At 48.9% G+C, this 21288-nt stretch overlaps 1 long non-coding RNA gene across 1 annotated transcript; it reads right to left on the reverse strand.

Moving 5' to 3' along the window:
* Nucleotides 1-574: 574 nt before the first annotated feature.
* On the reverse strand, nucleotides 575-6131 carry LOC149915878 (uncharacterized). Its single transcript, XR_016471412.1, has 3 exons — nucleotides 6044-6131; nucleotides 5457-5919; nucleotides 575-5166 (listed from the first exon to the last, which is right to left on the reverse strand). It is a non-coding gene; the product is annotated as an uncharacterized LOC149915878 (long non-coding RNA).
* Between the last annotated feature and the right edge of the window lie 15157 nt (nucleotides 6132-21288).

A 21288-nucleotide genomic window follows, 5' to 3' on the forward strand; every position in this document is an offset into this window, starting at 1 on the left:
TTGGTCTGCTGGGGCACAAAAGCTGGCGTCCTCCATGCTCAGTGTAGGTGTGGGTAGATCCTGTTTACAAGGGTGGACTGTGATAGGACAAGGGGGAATGGTTTTAAACTAAAACAGAGGAGGTTTAGGTTAGATATTAGGAGGAAGTTTTCCACTCAGAGGATGGTGACGCACTGGAGCAGGTTGCCCAAGGAAGTTATGGATGCCCCATCCCTGGAGGCATTCAGGGCCAGGCTGGATGTGGCTCTGGGCAGCCTGGTCTGCTGGTTGCTGACCCTTTATGTAGCAGGGGGGATTGAAACTAGATGACCCAGGTCATTCTATGATTCTATGATCTCTCATTACTTGAAGGAGAAAATGGGAAGGGCAGAAGTGCAAAAACTCATAAGTTGAGATAAAAACAGTTTGATAAAGGAAGCAAAAGCTGCATGCACAAGCAAAGCAAAGTAAGGAATTTAGTCCCTCCCTCCTATCAACAAAGAGGTGTTCAGCCACTACCATCACATGTCATGGGGACTTGAGAAAACAAACACGCTCTGAGCATCCCCTCTTCCTCCTTCTTTCCATGAGCTGAGCACAATGTCTCACGGTTTGTGATATGCCTCTGGTCAGCAGAGCTCAGCTTTCCTCACTGTGCCCCCTCCCAGCTCTTTGTGCACTCCAGTCTGCTTAGTGCACAAGCACCGTTCAGCAACAGCTAAAACTGTGTGCGCTATCTACACAGTTTCAGTCACAAACCCTAAACAGGGCACCATACAAGGTGCTGCAGAGAAAATTATCTCAGCAAACCCAGTACAGCAGAGCCCTGGCTGACTCAGGTTGGATGAGAACAACCTGGAGGTCTGTTCTCAACTCACCCAACTGCTGCTCTCAGAAATGACCACTCTCATTCATCAGTGTATGATCTACTGTCTGGAAAGGGAATGAAGCCACTGAGCTCACAGGGACCATCTTCCCTTCATGGCATCTCTGTGACATTAACCTTCACCAGGTTAGCTGAAGTCAGCTGTGTCCAGTGTGTATTTACACCCTCCTTGCAGGAGCTGCAAAATGTCACCGCAGTTAGGTTGTGGCTGGCAAGCAGTCTGACATACTCCACCAGCCAACGTCCTCTTGGAAAGGTTCCATGAGAAGAAGGGAGATTTTAAAAGTGCCAAAGGGCTCATGAAGAACAAAAGATGGGGACAGTTAGAAAACTCATGCTTGCAGGGCCAGAAACTCCAAGGGATGGTGCCTAGAGATGGTGCCTCCAGCTCTCTACTCATAAAAGATTTCAAGCCCTCAAAACAGCAAGGTGAGACAGCTCACTAGGAAGAAAAGAACTTGTGAGCTGAAAAATGATCAAAAATAGAGTTGCAAGACAATACCACAGCTTTCTAGGGTGGTACACACTGGTCTGGATGGCCCAGGAGCTCCAGCAAGACCCTTTCACTGGCATAGGTGGGAGGTGTGGTCCAGGTCCTTTCACATCTGAGTTCTCACTTCCTTCTGACTGCTCCAAGGGTTTGGAGTCGACAGTAAAGCCACTCAGTACAATTAAAGCTGGGAAGAGCAGAACTGGTGTAGAAGCATGAAAAAAAGTGGTGACTGGGCTTAGAAACTGGAAAAGTACTTTTAAAAAAAAGCTTTATGTGTAATTTAAGCCCTTTACGTACAAGGCTGTCCTGTCTCCTCTACCCAACACAATGATTTCACGAGACCTTTTAAACTCTATAACCTGTATATCAATTCTGAGTTTATATTGATGCTGCCTGAAGCTCACTTGTGCTTGTTACTAGAGGATGCTAACAATTAATTGATTTGTTCTTCAAATTTCTGAAGCCCAGTACTGAAGCACAGTGGATACCTACACCTGGGTGCAAGCATGGGAGAAAGCTGTTCCTGAGAAGAATGGGCATGGGCCACGCTGGGCTCCCTCTGACTTTAGATGGACTTTAATCAGGCCCATGTGAGCTGTGTGCATGCATGCAAGGCAGTCTGGATTTGGACTATCAAACACTCACAACAAACAATTCACTAATAAGCTGCAGACCAAGATTCTCTTTTTTCAGAAATTGTTCAATAAATGTTTCCAAATAAGAAGTTTCTACGGGAAAAACCTAGCCTTCTCCTACAGACAGCTCGCATTCCGGAAAAAAAGGCAGCATTGCTTCCATGAATTATTCATCACAAATTACTCATCCAGTTCTTACAGCCAGTGGTGCTTTTCCTTCTACCTGGAGCTGTAGAAAAGCCAAGCTGCGGCCCTTCAGACAGAGGTAAAGGGTCATCTCAACCAACCGTGGGATATTTGGCCAATGTGAGCAGCTCGTGGCACCTCCTATTACAGACACAGTGTTTACAATGGGATCTGTTTGCCATCTGGATGTGGGGTGTCCCCCTCCCTCATCCAGCCAGGCACACCTAGCTAAGCACTGCAGATTTGGGTGAGAAGGCAGCTTCCATGCTCAGCTAAGCTGAGTTGGACAGCATGGCGGAGATGAGGGTAATGTGAGAGCCACGGCAGGAGGAGGCATGGTTCTCACATTTGCAGTGCACTGCCAAGTGAAAGAAGGGTTCACTATAAGACAACCTGTGGCTGGGAAAGGGACTAGCTCTGCTCTTGGCTGCTTGTCAAATCTAGCTATTTTGCAATATTAATAAAACCAGTGAATCCATCTTCTGCAAGACAAGTTTTAATTTCTCCAGCAAACTCAGCAGCAGACAGTCATGCCAAGACTGCTTCTTCGGAGCTTTGAATCTGCAGAAGAACATACAGGTACAACCAAAATAAACAAGAAAAGTAGAACTCACAGCACAGCCTGCGTGGAGGCACGCAGGGAGGAACTCGAGGCATTGCACAAGTGTGTGGTCACATAACTCACCAGCATCACGTGCTTAGGATGGCCACAGAGCAGCCACAGGTTGGGGCTGCATAGACACAGATGAAGGCGTCTTTGGGATTCAGGAATCTTCCTCTCTCTCAGGGATCTTCCTTGTGTCTTCTTCTGTGAATGTCCCTTGTGCAGCAGAACACAAGGTAACAGCACTGAGCTGACGCCTCTGGAAAGGCTTCTGGGGAGGCACAGGGTGCTTCTGTAGCCACACAGCAGTGTTAAATGTGTTAGCACCTGTGTGTTTGTACAGACATGCCATATTTTGTATGTCTACAACATAGCCATGCTTCAAAAGTCTCTTTTGTACAGAAGTGGTTTGCCTGCTCAATTCTAACTTTCAAGAAGCCATATACTGTGTTCCCAATACATTGCCACAGAAAGAAAATCAGAAACAGCGGGTTGCAGGAAATCAGCAAACCAGGGGACAAAGCACCCGAAGTTCCAGATCAGTGGAATTTCACTGCTGAACAGAGCAATGCTTTGGGGGGTTTGCCTCCTCAAAACACAGGTCGTCTGCAGGTGGTATCTGCCACATTTAGTAGAATGCCATTGTTAATGCCAAAGTCATAAGGGAAAACAAATACAGCCCTCATAGGGAACTCTGAGGTCTCCCATCTCCCAGTGCTGCGATAGCAGCAGCCAGGCTGCACACTGGCATATGACAATATCCATCTCCCAGTCCAAATTCACCAAGCTTCTGTGTGCCATCAGCAAGTGAGGTATCCCAGAGCTTCATTGCAAATGCACACCTTCCTCGGGGTCAAAGCATTAATAGAGTTGTGTCCTTCTTTCTTTATACATCCAGAAGTCTTGTCTGCTCCCATAAAGCTATCACCCATGAATTTCAACTCCCAAGGCAAATCCATTCATCATGTAATAGCCCTGATACACACCATTTGAGGTGTCAGGCATTATTCTGCATCTCTTACCTCACTTTTCAGTGCAGCCAGGGTAAGGTTTTAGAGCATCCAGTGCAACTCCTCAGGCTGCACTGCACTGAGCTCCGCACCTGAGACAAAGCAGCACATCATCACGTCTTCAAAAGCAGGGCACACATTTCTCTACCTGACAGCATGTTAAGTGGATGTTATTCTTCAGCACTTCAAGTGCATACTTCAACTAGTTTAAAAGAAATTGCTGGAAGTGAGGCAACCCTGGACTTCAGCATTTTTGTTTCGTCTTTCTCTGAACCTGACAAGAGAACAATGCAGACTTTCAGACTTACCAGACTGCTGAGGTCCGCGTGCCACGGCTGTACACGAAAGCCAATTTGAAGAGATTAAGTGGCAATTCGAACCAGCAGTTCCTCAGAAGTGATGTTCTCCCTTGGCAGAGGTCCCTCCAGCAGAAGACGTGAGTGTGCGTTCCAGTACACGCATTCCAGTGAACAACGCTTCTTGCCATCTTCCTCCTCCTTCAGCATCTTTCATCTGCTTGAAATTTAGAGGGTGATTTAGCAGACCCGAATTTGGCTCCTAATGAAGGTGATCTGACTTGTCAATCTCTCCCGTGGCTGTTGCAAGAATCCTTGATAATAACTTGGGTGGGATCCACCCTCAGAAGGCAGTGCCTAACACTAGGCCATCTGGACACCCACCGTGTGCCAAACACCGCCGTTCACATTTAGTCCAGCTTCCTGCTCAAGTCAAATGGTATTTTGATGAGTGACTGCTGAAATGCTCAGGATTTGACCCTCGCGTGTTTGTCTCGCTGTCTCCAGCAGCGACGATGGCCTGCTCGTCAGCTGTTTACTCAGTTTGCAAAGGAGCCAGCTGAAAAATTTTCAACAGTGCAATTTCTCATCCAGTACAGTCTATTCAAAATCAAAATATTTCTCGGCAGTTTGTCAATTTCAATGAAATTTTACAACAGGAGAATGTCAAAACATGGTGTTTCATCACCGCCGCGGTGGTTCTTTTCAATGGCATTGATGTGTTCCATTTCATTATGGTCTTTTTGCTTCCACAGCTACACATATAAAATCTGTATTGCATTTGTGTCGATATTCAGATATTTCTCGCTGCCTGATGTCTTGTTTTTCCGTTTTTACACAATAGGAAAGTAGAAACAAATCAACATCATTTAGTCTCATTTAGACTTTTCTTTTTTCCTGATTAGTTTCTAAATATAAATCTCATGGGAGATTTCCAAATTTCACTTTTTCATCCCAATTCATAACAAAAGAGCTGTGGAGTGTCAGGACTTCTGGAATGGAAATTCCCCCTCCTGACCCAGCCGTCATTACCACTCAGTCCTCCCCCAGCCGTGGCTCCAGCTGAAGTCCTTGGCTCTGTGGGAACAAATAAGGTAGATCTGATTCACAAGCCTAGCAACAGCTTGGGAGAACACAACTAGCAAACCATCCCTTTGCAAAACTGCATGAATCATCATGGCTTTGATGACTGCCCTCCTCACAAGGAAAACATACCTCAGCAACAGAAATAAGATCTTAAATCAAATCAGATGTAGCCTGGAGTATTTACCTACAGCTCTTCTGGGAACAGGAATTGTAATGGTATAGGTTCTCATGGTTATTTTTCTGCTAAAGTGGGCACAAAAAAAATAAAATTCTGAGTGTACCTCGACCAAAACCAAGAGAGAGACAACAAGAACATGAAGCTGCAAATCCAGGCCACTGCAGTAATAACATTACTGCCCAGTCCCACCACAAGCAGAGGAACCTCTTCCTGGGGTGAGTCATACTACACGTGCTGGTGAAATGCGAGCCCCCTCCACGAGCACCGCGGCATAGCTGAACAAACTTCAGGCAGCCTCTGCTCTTCTGTTTGCAAGGCCTTCAGACAGAGATACACTGCCTTCGGTTGAGATGCTCCTTCCTTTCTGAAATTGCCTTCTGGACCGCTGGATCTCATCTGCCATTTGCAGGCATTTTACTGTGTTTGGGTGATGTAGCTCGCTGCTGCTGATGCTCACTTGACAGTGTGGTGAAAGTGAGGGTAGGTGACCACATAGGCTGACCCACTGACTGAGGGTCATCAGCAGAAACACAGCAGAAACATCAGTTGCCAAGGTGAGATCTCATCTGAAACCACACGTAGCAATTGGACAGATCAATACAATGGGAAAGGCGTTGCAGCAGAAATGTGATGATGAAAGGACTGGCACAATAGAGAGGTGCTATTGAGGAAGGGAAGAAGATTGCTCACCTGTATCAGAAGATTTCAGGTTTGCAAGGGAAAGCTTCAACAAGGAGGAATCTCCAACCAGAGATCCTTCCCCACTGGCAGTCAGCCCTTAAATGAGGTCTAAGAGAGGTGCAGCCAGGCTGCAGCCCTTCCTATCCTACAGCTGAATTGCTTTCACCTGTGCTCTCAGGGCTGACCGGGTCCTTTCCCCAGGTGCTCAATCAGTGGGTCAGGCCAGGACTCAGCCGTTCCCATACACTATGTTGACACATCTACAGCCATTTCATGCTTTGCTTCTTTGTTTTCCTCGTAGGTTCTCTGGAGAATCTGTTGAGAAGTCCTGTAGTACTGGGGAAGTATTGACCTTAGGAAAAAACTTGGTTTAAGGGTTACGGTTAGGGTTGTTTCTAAGATCACCTACAAAGTGACTTCACCTCTGTGTTGTAGTACCAGGAGCTGAAGAATCTTGCTGGCCATTGGTAACAGAACATCACCTAATTCCAGGCTTCCCTGGACCAGCCTATGCCAGTTCCACCAGCCTATGCTCCTATGCCCACTAATAGCCAACTGTACTCAAGCTACAGGCTTTCAATCAGACTCAAGAACTGATCCAGTCTGAGCTTTGCTCTCCAGCCTGCTTCCCTGTGGGCCCTGCTGCCTTTTCCTTCTGTCGTCCAACTGGACACGAATCCCACGTACAAACAAAATGGCCATCCTCCCATCTCAGGTGCAGAGGCACTGAATTACTCAGCCCACAAATGCCCACCCCCAGCCAAGAGGTTACAAACTACAAGCTTAGATCATCAGTAAAACAGGGTGGGGACTTCCTAGCAGGGCTAAGAAGCCTCTTTGAGTGATTTCAGTGCAAATAAACAAATAACAACTACAAAAAAAGTCACGTATTTCAAATGCAGAGCCCCAGGTGTTTGAGGCTGGCTACTCTCAGGCAGAGCCCTGGGGACTGGAGGTCACCCTGAGGTGCCCCAGCCAGCAGCACGTTGGCCATGTCCTGGTAGGGAGCAGAGAGCCGCGGTCAGACTGCGGTTTCACAGCTGCACTGCTCTGGCCTTGGGTGATGAAATAAGGCCCAGACAGGAAGCAGTTTTCCTCAACAGTAAGCTGCTATTTTTACACATTTTGCTTTTCTGACCAAGGAGACACTTGAAGCCAGTGGGCCCATTCTGCTGCTCCAGCACCAGCAGCCCGAGGTGTCCCCAGGCCTTTTGCAGCGTACGGCCTGGCAGGGGGGGAAAGCCCTGCGCCATGTGAGGGGGCAAGGTGGGTGAAGGAGCTCCCATGGCTCCTGCATCCCATGGTGAAAACAGGAGGCCAAAACAGGGCAGCAAGGGGTGGGAGGCCTGCTCCTCACAGGCAAGGGGCACGGCCTCATCCAGCACACTGCTCTGGCAGCTGCTGCAGGCTAAATCACGCTGCTGTTTACACATGAGACGATGGTTTCCTGCAGCTCTGCAGCTCCTGTCTGCAGTCCCATCTCACCACCCCTCAGGAGCAGGGAATGGGCAATGCCACACCAAGCCCCAGTGGCACAGCCAAACCTCACCATAGACTCCGTGCCACCTCTGTGCCCTGCTCACCTTGTCCTGCCTGCACGGACAGCTTGAGAGGCTGCAGGATGGACCTAATGCAAACATATAAATTAACATGTGCCTCCTAGGGGGGTTGTTAGGCTTAGCTCATTAACAGTTAAAGCATATCCAATGGTCGAAGTTGTTTGTTTGTTTGTATTTTTGCAGCTGTCCTTAGTTCTCTTCGGTCAAGTAGAGGTGTGAGGTCCAAAATAGCATCAGGATGACTGAGCTTGTTTCCAGCTCTGAAAAAACAATGAAGTGCTAATAAAAAAAAAAAAAAAAGGTCTTGTGAGAAGGATTCCACTCTAAAGCCCTCTGCAAACAATGCACACAAGCATGGAAATGCAGGAGTCTGTGCACCCTGTGGAGGGGAGCTGCTGCCAGCTACTTTTGGAGGAGAAGTGGAGTCTCGATGGCTTGGGGAGGAAACTTTGGACACAGATAGTGGGATAAGAGAAGTCTCAGCTTCTCTGTTCCTTAACTGAAGTGCTGCAACTCAGCTGAGCGGCTGACACAGGATCAGATGAAGCCACCCATCCACTCTGGTGGCTCAGTCCCACTGGGAACCAGTCCTGCCTGCATTGATACCCAGCAAATGAGAGCATCCCCAGGTCCCGCAGTATGCATGCCTCCCTCTAACTCTGGGGCCCTTCTCAGTATATGCCCAGAGAGGTGTGCGTGCTCTTAAGATATGAGCGTCACAGGGAGCAGCTCTTCTCCAGCCCCAATACCCAGTCCATACAAACAAAGTGCTTGGAGCACAGCTGACCCCATTTTAAAGACTTACTCCTTTTTCCAGTTTCGCACAGCAGGACAGGTCTGGAAGCAGGTATAAAGGCATAAGTAAAATTCAGAAGCTCAGAAAATGATATAGAAGTGCTGTCACCCATCTCTGGATCACTCAAAGCAGTGGCTGCGCATCTCTGTGCATTGCTGGAAGTGGACAGCTCTGGCTTCTTCTCCAGTTGGCAATGCTGGAGTGAACCCTTGTGGCCCTGCAACTGGAGGCTTGGACAAGCGTTGCACTGTAAAATCAGGCTGAGCATGAAGGCAAAACATGTTAAGTGACAGAAAGGTGAGTTCAGGACTTCTCCACTTGCTTTGGTTGACTCCAGCAGGGATATATCACCATTGTTTCGCAAAGAAATTCCACTGAAACTGACCCCTCAGCTCACTGTTGCGCTCTCAGCTCCTGTATGTTCATATCACTGTAAAGTGATGGAAGGACAGACAGCCAAGCAATAAGCCAAAGGAAATTTTGTCCCTGGAAATGACCCTGAGCCCAGCAGCTGTACTGCAGCCCTGCCTTTGAGATCAGGCTCCAAAAGGACTTAGAGAGAGCACAAGGAGGCAGAAGGGATGCCCATGGAGTAGCAGGAGTGGCACAAAGCAGCACTTGGAGACGCAGCACTGTCCCACATCCAGGACAGGAGCTGCTGGCACACTGCTTTGAGCCAAGACCCGGCCCGGCCATCTTGGTTGTTTTGGTCTTTCTTCGAGGGAATGAGCTCAGATGAAACTGAAGCAGGTGCTAATTAAAAACAGAGCTATTCTTCAAACTGGGCTTTTAATTACTGTAAAAATATGTCGAGGAAAGTTGCAAAGGGGAAGAAAAATAGTAATTCCTTGTGCTACCTGCCATTTTCACTTGATTACCATCACACTTTTCTGTAGAGCAAAAACATCAGTCCTTCATAACAAACTCCTCTCTTGGGGGCTAGTGTGAATTGAGAGCTGTGAGGCCCCGCCGTGGGCTCCAAAACTAGCAGCATAATGTCTGTAACAGACATGCTACCTAATTAAATTGTTAGGGAACAGGCTTTTATATCTTTAACACCTAATTTACTATTGTTTCTTTGAAAGTGTTTGGCTTCCCTGTGGTTTTTTGGGCCTCCCTTTTCAGTTTTACGATGGCTTTTAAGTTTTTCGTGTGTGTTTCAACTAAATAACCATTTTGGAGGTTTTGTTAGGGTCCCGGCTCGAGTCAGACCGAGGGAAACCAGGGCCTGTTTTACTGTTGTTCATGCTGGGTGAGTTACCACTACTGTGCTAATTATGTAATTACCCCATTTTAATAGCTATTGTATACTGCTTTATTGCTAACAAATCTTATTTCCTCTTTCTTTTCTCACTGACTGAACGGTAAAAGTATAAGGACACACGCAAATGTTATACTGCACTATAAACCATAATACAAGCCTTGCAAGAGTTCACACCGTAAACAAGCATCTTGGCTTATACATGACAGAAGCAGTGATGTAATTTTTGCTCATCAGGAAGACACCAAGTTGTGTCCTTTATCAAATACCAGGTGCAACGCTGCAATGGCCGCTGCAAGTCTGCAAGTTTGTACCTTGCTTCTTGCAAAGAGTGTGGATTATACTGATGATATCTGGACTGCACTGCGTCAAAAGAGAATAATGAACATGTGCAGCAATAACTTCCTCACCAATGTTTTTTCACACAGAGTGATGACACACTGGAACAGGTTGCCCAAGGAGGTTGTGGATGCCCCATCTCTGGAGGCATTCAAGGCCAGGCTGGATGTGGCTCTGGGCAGCCTGGTCTGCTGGTTGGTGATCCTGCATATAACAGGGGGGTTGAAACTAGATGATTATTGTGGTCCTTTTCAACTCAGGCCATTCTACGATTCTATGATTCTATGATTCTATGATTCTATGATATTTAAGGCAAAGCTAAAGATTTGGGCTCAGAGAGGTGGGGGTACACCTCTGCAAAATGATTCCTGAGTTGCTCTGTTAGGGACAGACCTGGAGGGAGCTGGAAGGTCCTAGGGCTGAGAGCAACGGGGTTCCACTCAGTAAGCAGGGCAATAGCAAGGGTTTGCTGGGCACAGGGCAGCCAGACCCCCATGGCTGTCCTTCAGGCTTGTCCTGGCACCCAGACCCAGATCTCTGCAAACAGCAGCAAGGGCTGCCCTGCTCCCCACCACATTCCTCCTTAAATCCATCCTTTGCCAGCATATCTACCAAAAAGACTGACAGCAAAAGACTGCATTAGGCTGCTGGTGTGCTAAGACCACTGTCTATCATACTGAGCAATATTGGCTCATCGTCCTCCCACGCTCGCTCTCTGTCTGCATCCATCTGCTGCCTGCAGGCTCGCGCTGCGGTTCGGAGCAGCGATGCTGTGCAGGGAGCAGGTTGGGGACAAAAGCTGCAGGATGCTGTGGAGGCAGCAAGAGACAGAGAGGCACACCCCCATGTATGTGCAAGTGTATACAAATACACATAGATGTATATAACTATTTCTAATTCTTTATTTATACCTGTATCTCTATACCTATGCCTGTATCTGCATCTATATCTTTACCTATATCTATATCTGTTCCTGTACTCATATATATATTTGGGGGCAGTCTTTGGCAGTCAGTGCTTCGTTTCTCCTGGCTGGATATGCATAAATGAGGAAACAACCCCACCAAAAAATGGGACTTGGCTGAAACCTGAACGTCTGCAGAGTGAGATCTGTTTGAGCCACTTCTTCCACCAGGAAAATCAAAGCGTTTTATTTCATGCCAGACCCATGGATAATCCCCACCCTGGGCCATCACGGTGTGCCGTGGGCAGGCATCTCCTTGGTGCACGGGACAGGGTCACAGAGACCATCAGGAGACAAAGCAGTGCTGTAGGAATGGGGCTCTGGCATTGCCTGAGGATGATGGCACCTGGAGCTGTGGCTGCATGAGACACGGCGAGGAACGTCGGCCTGGCCTGAAGTAACACGGGATGATGTTTCCACACTGGAATTTCTCTAAGCTCTCTGTGTGGTTAAAAGTTTCAGTATTCTGAATGCTCGCCTACCAGCATCTCTTTCAGCAAGCATTTCAGCCTTAGCTCCTCATGCTGATGACAGGCTGGACTGGAGAGCACAGGCGTGAGGACACAATCACGTGTCAGCTGCACAGGATGGACAGGGGTCAGGAATATAGGTCCTAGCCCAATGCCAAAGTAGAAGAGCAGAAAGCAAAGCTGGTCCCCTTCCTTCTAATTTCCCAGGTCACCTTTCAGTGATGTGTGCTGCTTCTGGGGCACTCTGGTGGGTTTAGGAAGAAGTCTGCAGCATCCTACTTCGGAATAACTTTTGGCTTCCAAAGCACGCCAGGTCGGGAATGATGGAAGTCGACTTTCAGAAGGCCCAGAAGGCAGGAGCTGGTGCACAGAGCACCTTTTGCTGAAGCATCACCTCTCTCTGATCACAGTCCTCCTCTGCTGACTAACACCATCCAGCTGCCTCATCAGCCCTGTGTAGTCTTCAGGCTGGCATTGGCATTGCCACACCAACAGCCATGTCAGCACAGCCCAACTGACATCACAGCCCACAGATATCTCTGCAGCACTAGTGACCACATATTAATGGATTATCACCATTTTGCAGCTGCTGGCCCAATCTCTGAGCGCTCCACCCAAACTCGAGCCTGCAGGCGTGGGCAGAGGAGCAGCTTTTTGGCAGGCACGGCTTAGAGACATCATCCAATGCTGCCCATGAACTCTGTGTTCCAGGTCCCTCTTTCCAGGCACCAACAGGCTTTTAGGATGCCTTTCACAAGGGCCAATGAAGGGCCATCCCTATGTCCAAGAGTTGCATGAGTGCTGGGCCTTCAGGTGGAGACACAAACTGCAAAGCATAACCCCTGTTTCATAAACAATTTTCACCAGCTTCTGCTTTCCTCTTCCGTGTGCTACCCTGAAAGAGTTAGGAAGGATTTGCAGTATTTTTAACTTATATTACTCAATTGTATCAAACTATTCTCAGATCACATAGTAAATGGTGATTTTCCATATAATATCTGTTGCAGATGGGGAAAAAAAAAAAAAAAGATCATCTATGGTGAGTGTAATCCATTCATTGGTTTACTGATACAGCCCTCTCCAGGGATTGTCAGAAATAAACGCGCTGCCCCTGTTTGCAGGATTTTGCATTTGGATTGCTGAGCTAGCTGAAAAAATGTGTGAAATCACATGGGAACCGACAGCTCCCTATTGACTCGGCATATGAACAAGCTCGCATGTGTTATTTATTCCAGCAAGCCCGTGGACTGTGTCGTGCACATGAAATGCTATAGCCTGCTCTGAAATGACTATAGATAATAATCAATAATGCTTTGTTCATAGCGCATCTCTCATGTGCACATACCGAAGGGGTGGAGGTCTGATTGGATGCTGTGAGACAAGGAGTGGCATTGCCTGGGGCAGCTCACCCAGAGCATCCCTCAGACAGGTGGTGCTGGATGCAGCCCTGGCCAAACACTGCACTCCAGCCTCTCAGGTGTGCCAAAGACATGGATTTGTATTTGTTTGATTGATTGCTTTTAAGAAACAGCTTCTGCTGGAGCAGCTTTCTAATTACCTGCTATGATGTGCAGCAGCAATAAAAATTACTTGATATTTTGGGAACTCCCATGAGGAATTAAGGATATCGGGTAGGCCGAGAAGGGAGAAGAGATGCATGCTGCCCTCCCAGCTCCGCCAGCCCCCTGCCCTCATCCCCATCCAGGTTGGCCATCACTCCGCATCTTCCCCACCGGGCTGGCACGGCCAGCGTGGCACAGCTCCAGCACGGCATCGCCCTCACTGCACAGCTACCGGCAGGGGATAATTAGTGCCTGCCCCATCTGCTCGATGAGCTGGGAGGCGAGGCTGGGGAGCTCTGCCAGCCAGCGCTTAACTCTTCCTTCCTCAGACGTCTCCCGCTGCGGGAGCGGCAGTGGGAATGGCTGCATACGAGGGCCGAGGTCACCCAGACACCCATCGCCAGATGGAGAGATTCAGGTTTCCCAACAGCAAATCCCCTCCACGCTCCATCCCCATCCAGAGCAGAATGCCCTGCGTGCAGCTTTAAGCCTGGTGCTGGCGTTTGGGAGATGAGGGAGGATGCTAACCGCTGCAGAGCAAACGCAGACACGAGATTAATGCTGCTCTCAGCAGCAGACTTCTCTCCTGCATTAAAGTCAACACATCACCCAACACTTACTTCACACCCTCCCTGGGGTGGCCGGAGAGTTCCATTTAAAAGGTTAATACCTTCTCCGCCCCCACACCCCTAAAGAAACAGGATATTTCCTAGCTAATTTGTATGTGTCTAATTTTCATATCAGCAGCGCCGAAGCTTTCGCAGCTTTGCTTTATTTCTCTCCACGTTGCCGCTCAGCCCAAGTCGGTTTCGATCCTTCCTTTCCTTTCCCAGATTCCATTATCCACAGGTTTCTGGGTGAACAACAAAACACCACATGCTGGAACCTGTTCAGGTGGGTATTTTTTCTCGCTTGGAAAACCTTTTCCCCTCGCTTTCACCCTCCCCGCCGGGGAGTTCAAAGGGACACGTTCACAAACACGGCTGCGCTCGCCGCACCCACCCTTGCCACCTTGAGGGAGGGAGCGGCACGAAAACTCGCTGGTGAACATTTGTGCAAATATTCATCTGGCATCTGCTAATGTCAAATCTGGCTGGATTGGAAGTGCCGAAAAGCATCAGTGAGGAGGGCAGACAGGGAGCACCACGCTGCTTCTTTACGTAAAGAGGAGCTGCATCAAGAAGGGGTCCCACCCGCATCTCCCAGCCAAGCAGCAGGGCTTTGGGTGCTGCTTTGGGCTGAGAGCATCGGGGTGTTGGTGTTTCTTCTCATCATCCCAAAAACAGCTTCCTTATTAAGGGCTGGGAACGGCTCCCACCAGCAGTGTGTGGCTGGTTGTCATTTAAATGTTTCTTCTAACCCGGGAAATTTCCAGGAAGGTCTGATAGCACACACAGTGATGGGCCCACGGGTAACAAGTCCTGCTCGTTTATTCATTTGCCCAGAAAAATAATGAATGCAGAACTGATTGTGGTTTTTGTTTGTCCCCTAAAACAATGTTATCAGTACATGCCCTCGGTGCATTTCACTGCAATTACTAAGGTTATTCCAGCTGGAAAGAGAGTCAGCTTAACTTTTTCTTTTAAACTAATGACCATTTAATGTCAGATAAAAGGTTTAGAGGAAAGGATTAACTACCACTTTCAACAGAGATGCAGGAGATAATTGACTCAATTTACCCCCGATCCACGTGGGTGCAGAGACTCTCTAGCAGGTGTCCCTGCCCTCCAGGAGGATGCTTCTGCTCTCAAGCAGCCACGCTCTCAAAATAGAGAAATTGCAGGTCGGATGTGAAGCCAATAACGAAACCCCAGGAACAGATAATGAACCCATACGCGTGGTGGGTGCCAGGAGGAATGGGTGCAGCCCTCCTTCTGAGCTCAGAGCCCAGCAGAGCTGCACACACTCTCACTCTCACCCAACACTGCTGCTCTGGAAGCTTCTAGCCCCGCCACTGCTGCTCATTTCCCTCCCACCCCTTTGACCTGCTTTTTCTCCCCCCACCCTTGGGTGCTATTTCCAACACCTCGGGGTAATCCTCGGGCAGTGCAGGCACTGGAGGCAGCCCAAGGGAGGCAGAAGGGCTCATGGCCATGCAGGTGAGGGGCTGGGGCTGCTCTCTTCATCCAGCACGTGATGCAGTGCCGGGTCAGACCTTGCATAGGTACGAAGCGAACCTGCAGCTTGAGTCACTTGGCTCCAGCAGCAGATGGGAGATTAGGGCCAGGTTCAGACCACCTACCAACATCCTGCTCACCGCAGGGTCCCGCGACACCCAGCCCCCCTCTCAGCTCCCTTCGAGGCTGCCCCCAGACACCCTGCAGCACAATAGTGGATGAGATGTGCACACTCGCAGCCTCCAGGCAGTGGAAGATCTCAGCCTGGAGACTCAAAGCTGAACACAGCTTGCCACGTTCAAGATCAAATGGCTTCTCCAGCCCTGTAACGGAACTGACTCACCTAGGTTGCTGGAATGGCTTTTGTGGGACCTGGAGAAGGGCTGCCCTGTGTGTGCAGGGCTGTTGGCTGTCTCCAGCCCCAGCCTAATGCCATGCCAGCAAAAGGAGCCAGTATTCCACTGGAACATCCTTTGGAACCCACCACAAGCAGATACGAGAGACCTCCGTGGGGAAATGTGGCCCTGGAGCTTCTTATAGGGGTAGAAATGTAATTGAGAAAAGAAGCATGCACCACAGTTTTCACTGTGAGGAAGGGGAGCACGGTAGATAAGGTGCCCTCCACTCCCAGGGCAGGCTTCTCGTTGCACGAGTCCCTTATGGTCAAGGGGCAGATCTGAAATTCACATCCTTGTCCCCATCCCAGACCTGAGCTGTCACCAGAACGTCACCAGCCCAACTCAAGGCAGACAAGACAAGCAGCATCCCACTCGCCTGGCAGTGAGTGCCAGTGCCTGCTTGCCATGCTTTGCATTCATCTCCCTTAAACCCAGAACAGGTCTGCCATACCAGTTTCGGAGTTCACTGCCTTTCACCAAATTCCCCTGCCTGTTTTGGGAGCAGGTGAGCAGGCGGTCCCCATTCACTTTCCATGTAGTCTAGACTATTCATTACTTTCCTGTCTCTAAATGAGGCGGGCGCAGTCCTTTCAATACCTCTCCATAAAGCGGTCCCTCACACAGCCTCTAATCGTTTGCATTGTCAGCCGCTGGGCGCTCATTATGGCCCTCCATCCCCTTCGAGATCAGATATCCAGCAGAGCCCGGCTCTCCAGCAAGGGTCTCCTTGAGATCCCCCACATCAGGAATACTTTCCATCCCTCCCTTTAACCATCCCCATATTTTGTTTTACATTTCCAACAGCAAAAAAGGAAAAACACCTCGGAGTCGCTGTGGATGGCTCAATAGAAACAGTTGCAATTAATTTGGAGCCCAACGAGGTTCACGAGCTGGAGCTATTCCTCGCGGTGTGCCGTGCCCTGCAATTGCTGGTGGTGAATGTTAGCTGCCATTGTGCTGCCCATTCACCTAGCTTTGTGTGGTCTGACAATATCTCAACCCAAGGTGGTATATGGTTGCAGGCACTGCCGCTCTCGTTATTTACAATGGCTAATTAAGATCCTGCTACAACCTTCATCCCACCCTTAATTCTTATGAAGCAGCCAACAAAAGGTTTTGATTTCCTTTTTGGCTGGAAGACCTTTTGGCTTCTGCAAAAAGGGGATTAAGAATGAAAGCACATAAAGGTATGTGCACAGTCACAAAGTCATAACAGCTCTCCCAGTGCAGTCTCCCAGGAATGAAACGCAGCATTAGCAAGAAGGGCTAATTGGGACTGGTTTAAGGAGCACACATTGTGTAGCAGAGCCCGGTAACACTTTTGATCAGGCAGACAACACAGCCACAAATTGCTTTCTTCCCTCTCCAAAATATCTGACCCCTGAGGAAATGGTATTTTACCTTTCCCAAGCAATTCAGACAGATGGGCGGGACGGAAAGCACTGGTCTGCAGGGATGCAGAACTGGGAGCCGGGTCCCACCGCTGGCTTTAATGGGACTCGCCAACATCACTGCTATCAACACCCCACAGCTCGCTGAAACCTTCTGCCTAAAGCTGCACGCAGTATTTGGGGTGCTGTGTTGGGTTTCCAGAGCCACTGTGAGACAACCAGGCTCCATCTCCTGTCAGTGTTCAGGCAAGGAGAGACACAGATCTGGCTCAGGTGCCTCCTGAGAACCTCCTCATTGCACACTTTGCTTGAGAACGAGGTTGAGGATGGCCTCCCTTCTGCTGCTTCCCACCATGGGCAGTGGGCACTACTCCCAGCTCCCAGCTCAGAGCTCCCCTCGCGGTCCCCATGCCCCCAAGCCAGCCTGCAGACCAAGGGAATCTGGTTCATTAGCTCTTGGCAATGCCACCCCCCAGAATGTCATGGCATGCAGAAATCTATGAAAACCAGAGACCCAAGACATGTGTTTTTGTTTGTTTGCATGTGCCAACATTTCCAATGTCTCAAAAATGTGTGCCTGCAAAAGCTGCATGTGTGTTATTCATTTAGGATCATTTTCAGCCCTTATAATAGGAGGCTCATTTTATCCTCTTGAAAGCTCTCGAGCAGCGATGATCACAGCCCCAAAGCCTGCCACTGCTGTAAACAACATTTAGGCTCCACGTAGCTGTCTCTCCTTGGGAAGCAAGGCCATGAAAGAGTGGAAGGGTTTTCACTATTTGCTTGTGTCGGATACACTGATAGATAGGCAGCTCATTCCTTTAGGCTCTTTTGTAAACCCCAGCCAAGATTTGTACATTCTGATTCATGCAAATATGGTCATATGATCAAAGTAAGATGTGCTACCTCCCAGAGACTAATGCACTAATCACTGACGTGCCCTGGGCCATGGCCCATCTCACACCATCACTGTGCTCCATGGTTCCTGACACTGCTTCCTCCTGCTTGCACAAAGCATCTCCCAAGTGGGCTGGGGCCGGGCGCTGCTCTGAGCCAGGAAGCATCGCCAACCATCCCAAATCCATTGCCTTTTCCTTTTCTTCACCATGCATGCCAAGGTCGCTGATGGCAGATTTCTGCTAGTACTGATGGAGAGGTGCAATGAAAACATCCCAAAATGCCTACATTTCTCCATATCCTTTAGCTGAAAAGTCTTGGGGTGAAACTTCCAAATCTCAGATTTCTCCCAGCATTCTCACCATGGGCTCAAAACTGCCTGTTTTGATAGCAAATGGCCCTCCCAAGCCCAGGGCTGCTCTAACAGGTGTGAATGCCAGACGGGCCAAGCAGGTCTGGGTTGCTGGGGCAGGGAGGGATGCTCAGTCTGCCCATAGCCATGCGCTGCCCTTCCCCAGCTCCATCCCTCCAACCACACCTAGAGCTCCCACTGCTGTGCTCCGCAGCCTAGGGGAAGCCATCATTGATGGCTGCTATGCGGTTACATCTTCTGTTATTCCTGGCCACTACCGTTGTTTTCTTCCAAAGGTGGTGTTTTCTATCCTTCAGGCCCAAGCAGACCAATTCATCTCTCTTCAGATTGGTTTGATGTGGCTTGGGAAACTCAGCTGCTGCTTTCCTAACCTGCTGTCATCCAGTTCCGCTTCCTGCGGCGCGGGGCTCACAGCACGGGGATGCTCAGTGACATATCTATGTGCTCTGTGACTGCATTGCAGTCCTGACTCCTGGGGGTCACCGCAGGGACTGCTCATGGCCCAGAGCTTGTGGGATCAGCTGGGACCACCAGCAGGCTCCAGGAGGGGCTGCAGATGGCACCACATGGGGCACAGACACGCTGCTGGGCAGTGGGGTGGAGGAACAAACTCAGGAACAGCACTTTAGAGAGGGGGTTTAGACCTACTCAGAGATTTTGAAAACAGTTTCCACTGAAAAATAAGCAGGGAGATTTCTTCAAGCACAAAATACTGCTTTTTTGTTTTCAAAGTGAAGCTTCTCATTTCTCATTTCTTCCTTTCAAATCACCTACATTTAAAAGAAGAAATAAAACGTTGAATAGGTTGAATTAAATGTTTTCGGTAAACCCAAATCTCTCCACCCAGTACTTTGTCTCACTTAAAAAAGAAAAGTTTCAGTTTGACCTGATTTTTCCTCCCTAATTTTTCAGCTCACACTGTTGGAAATAACAGAGTCTATGTAGGTTACATCATTCGCGAAGAATCTCTTCTCATCCGTCTCCAAATGAAAAACAACAAACATTCAAAAAATAATTGAAGTTTTATATATATCCCTTGGCCATTCAGGTGGTATGGCTGGCACGAGACAGCGGCACTTGAAACAGCTGTTGTGAATCTTAAGTGTAAACTTCCACCCTTTGGCAGGAAATCAGGAAATTCTGCATAGGAATATACCTGCTTTCCCTCGCAGCAGACAAAAGTTGCAACGTTTAATGCAAGAGAGGGGATGGGGGAGGAAGGCTTTTTCCCTGGGGTTACCCAGGCTCCGTCCTTCCCTTGGTGCCGAGGGATGGACAAGAGGACCATAATTTGCTATAACTCTTCCTCCTTCCCAGACAGGTACGTGGCTTGGAGACTAACAGAAGGAAGCACAACTATAGTCCCCCACACATGCACTTCTTCCCATCACACAACCTTATTTCTCAAGGCTGAGTATGGTAACACAGCATGCTTTTGAAGCAAAGCTCACATATGGTTTGTGTTATCCAACCCATCTCACCTGGGGCCAACTGCTCGCTCTGGGTCAAAGCTTTGATGGTGGAGGAACCCTCCTTGGGGAGACCAATCACTCAGCCATCTCCTGTAGCACAAGAGTGAGGGCCTGGCTGCAGCCTGTGCACCCGCAGGGGCACTGAGATGCTCCATAAGCCCAAGATGGACCATGGGCATCCATGGAGCCATTTGTAGCCCTGTAGTCCATGGTGATAGACTTGTGTAAGCTGGGTGCATGCTTCACCCAAACTTGACCTCTTCTGAGCTGCGTGCTTATGAGCTGAGGCAAAGATGACAAAGTCATCTGGACTCCCAGAGTTTTCCCTCTCAGACAGACAGACATTTCGGTGCACCATAGGCCCAGTTTCACAGTTGGTTCAGCTGTGGCATTACCAGAGCATGCCACAAGCTGATCCCTGCTGTGAGAGCACGACTAACCCAGTCCTATTTCTGCAGCAGCAGCTACAATATGCTGTTATTAAATTCAATTAAGGAGTGTATTTGTTTAAAATGTGCCCACCCAGAGCTCCACACACATTAACACCATCGATTGCTTCGAGCAATCATCTAAGTGTTACACGCCTTGCTATTGAGGTTATTTCCACAATGGTAATTAAATTCTCATTAACAGTTTTCAATTATAAAGTAAATGAAAGGTAATAGCCTACACAGAGAATTGTAGTTCATATCCAGGCAGCCTGAAGAATTTCTGAAAGGAGGAAATAAAGGCAAAAAAGCTGCTTCTCCACAGCATGGAGGGCAGCAGAGCACTGTTGAGTGGGCTGAAGCCCACTGGTGGCCTCCCACCCCATGGAGCATGACCCAGCCATAGGAGCACTATGACCCAGCCATAGGAGCACCATGACCCAGCCATAGAAGCACCACGACCCAGCCATAGGAACACTATAACCCAACCATAGGAACATCATGACCCAGCCATAGGTACACCATGACGCAGCCATTGGAACACTATAACCCAGCCATAGGAACACCATGACCCCGCCATAGGAGCACCAGCAGCAGGTGGCCTCGAGCATTGGCATGTCTGGCTCTTGGCACATGATGGATTTCCCTTATTTCTTCTCATTTCTTGAACATCTCCTTCCCTGAGCACCCATCTGCCCTTTGTGAAGGCACTCTGAAGGGAGCCTGGTGATGAATTCTTCTCATCGTTTCTGCTGCTTTTGTTGCTGTTGCTTTAATAAAGTGTCAGGAACAGATGTTCAAACACAAATTCTCAATACACACTATCCTCAACCAAAAAATCTCTCAGAAGGCTGCAACCCAGGTGAACACGGCCATCTCCTCACTGTGCTGATACTTCACAGCCTGAGGAACTCATCTCATTGCTTTCCCCTAAATATTTCTCTGACCCAATGATACGAGTGCCAGAGGCCCTGTTGCTGACTGCTCGGCCCCTAGGTCCCACGTGCCAGAGTCCAAACCCAGTGCACACTGTGGGACTGGGAGCAGATCCCCCCCAGCTCTTGGCCCCACAGGGCCCTTCTGCCAGCCCTTCTCCAACATCTATCACCTTCACCCCTCCTGATTTCCCCAATGGCCAACAAATCCTATCATGCTGACAGTGATCCTCGGTGCCATGGGCCATGGCTGTATTTCCAGGGGAAAAAAAGGCACCTGTAAGCCCTTTCT

Source organism: Phasianus colchicus, chromosome 15, assembly GCF_987193195.1.
Source record: "Phasianus colchicus chromosome 15, bPhaCol1.hap1.1, whole genome shotgun sequence".
In the NCBI taxonomy this organism is placed as follows: Eukaryota; Metazoa; Chordata; class Aves; order Galliformes; family Phasianidae; genus Phasianus; species Phasianus colchicus.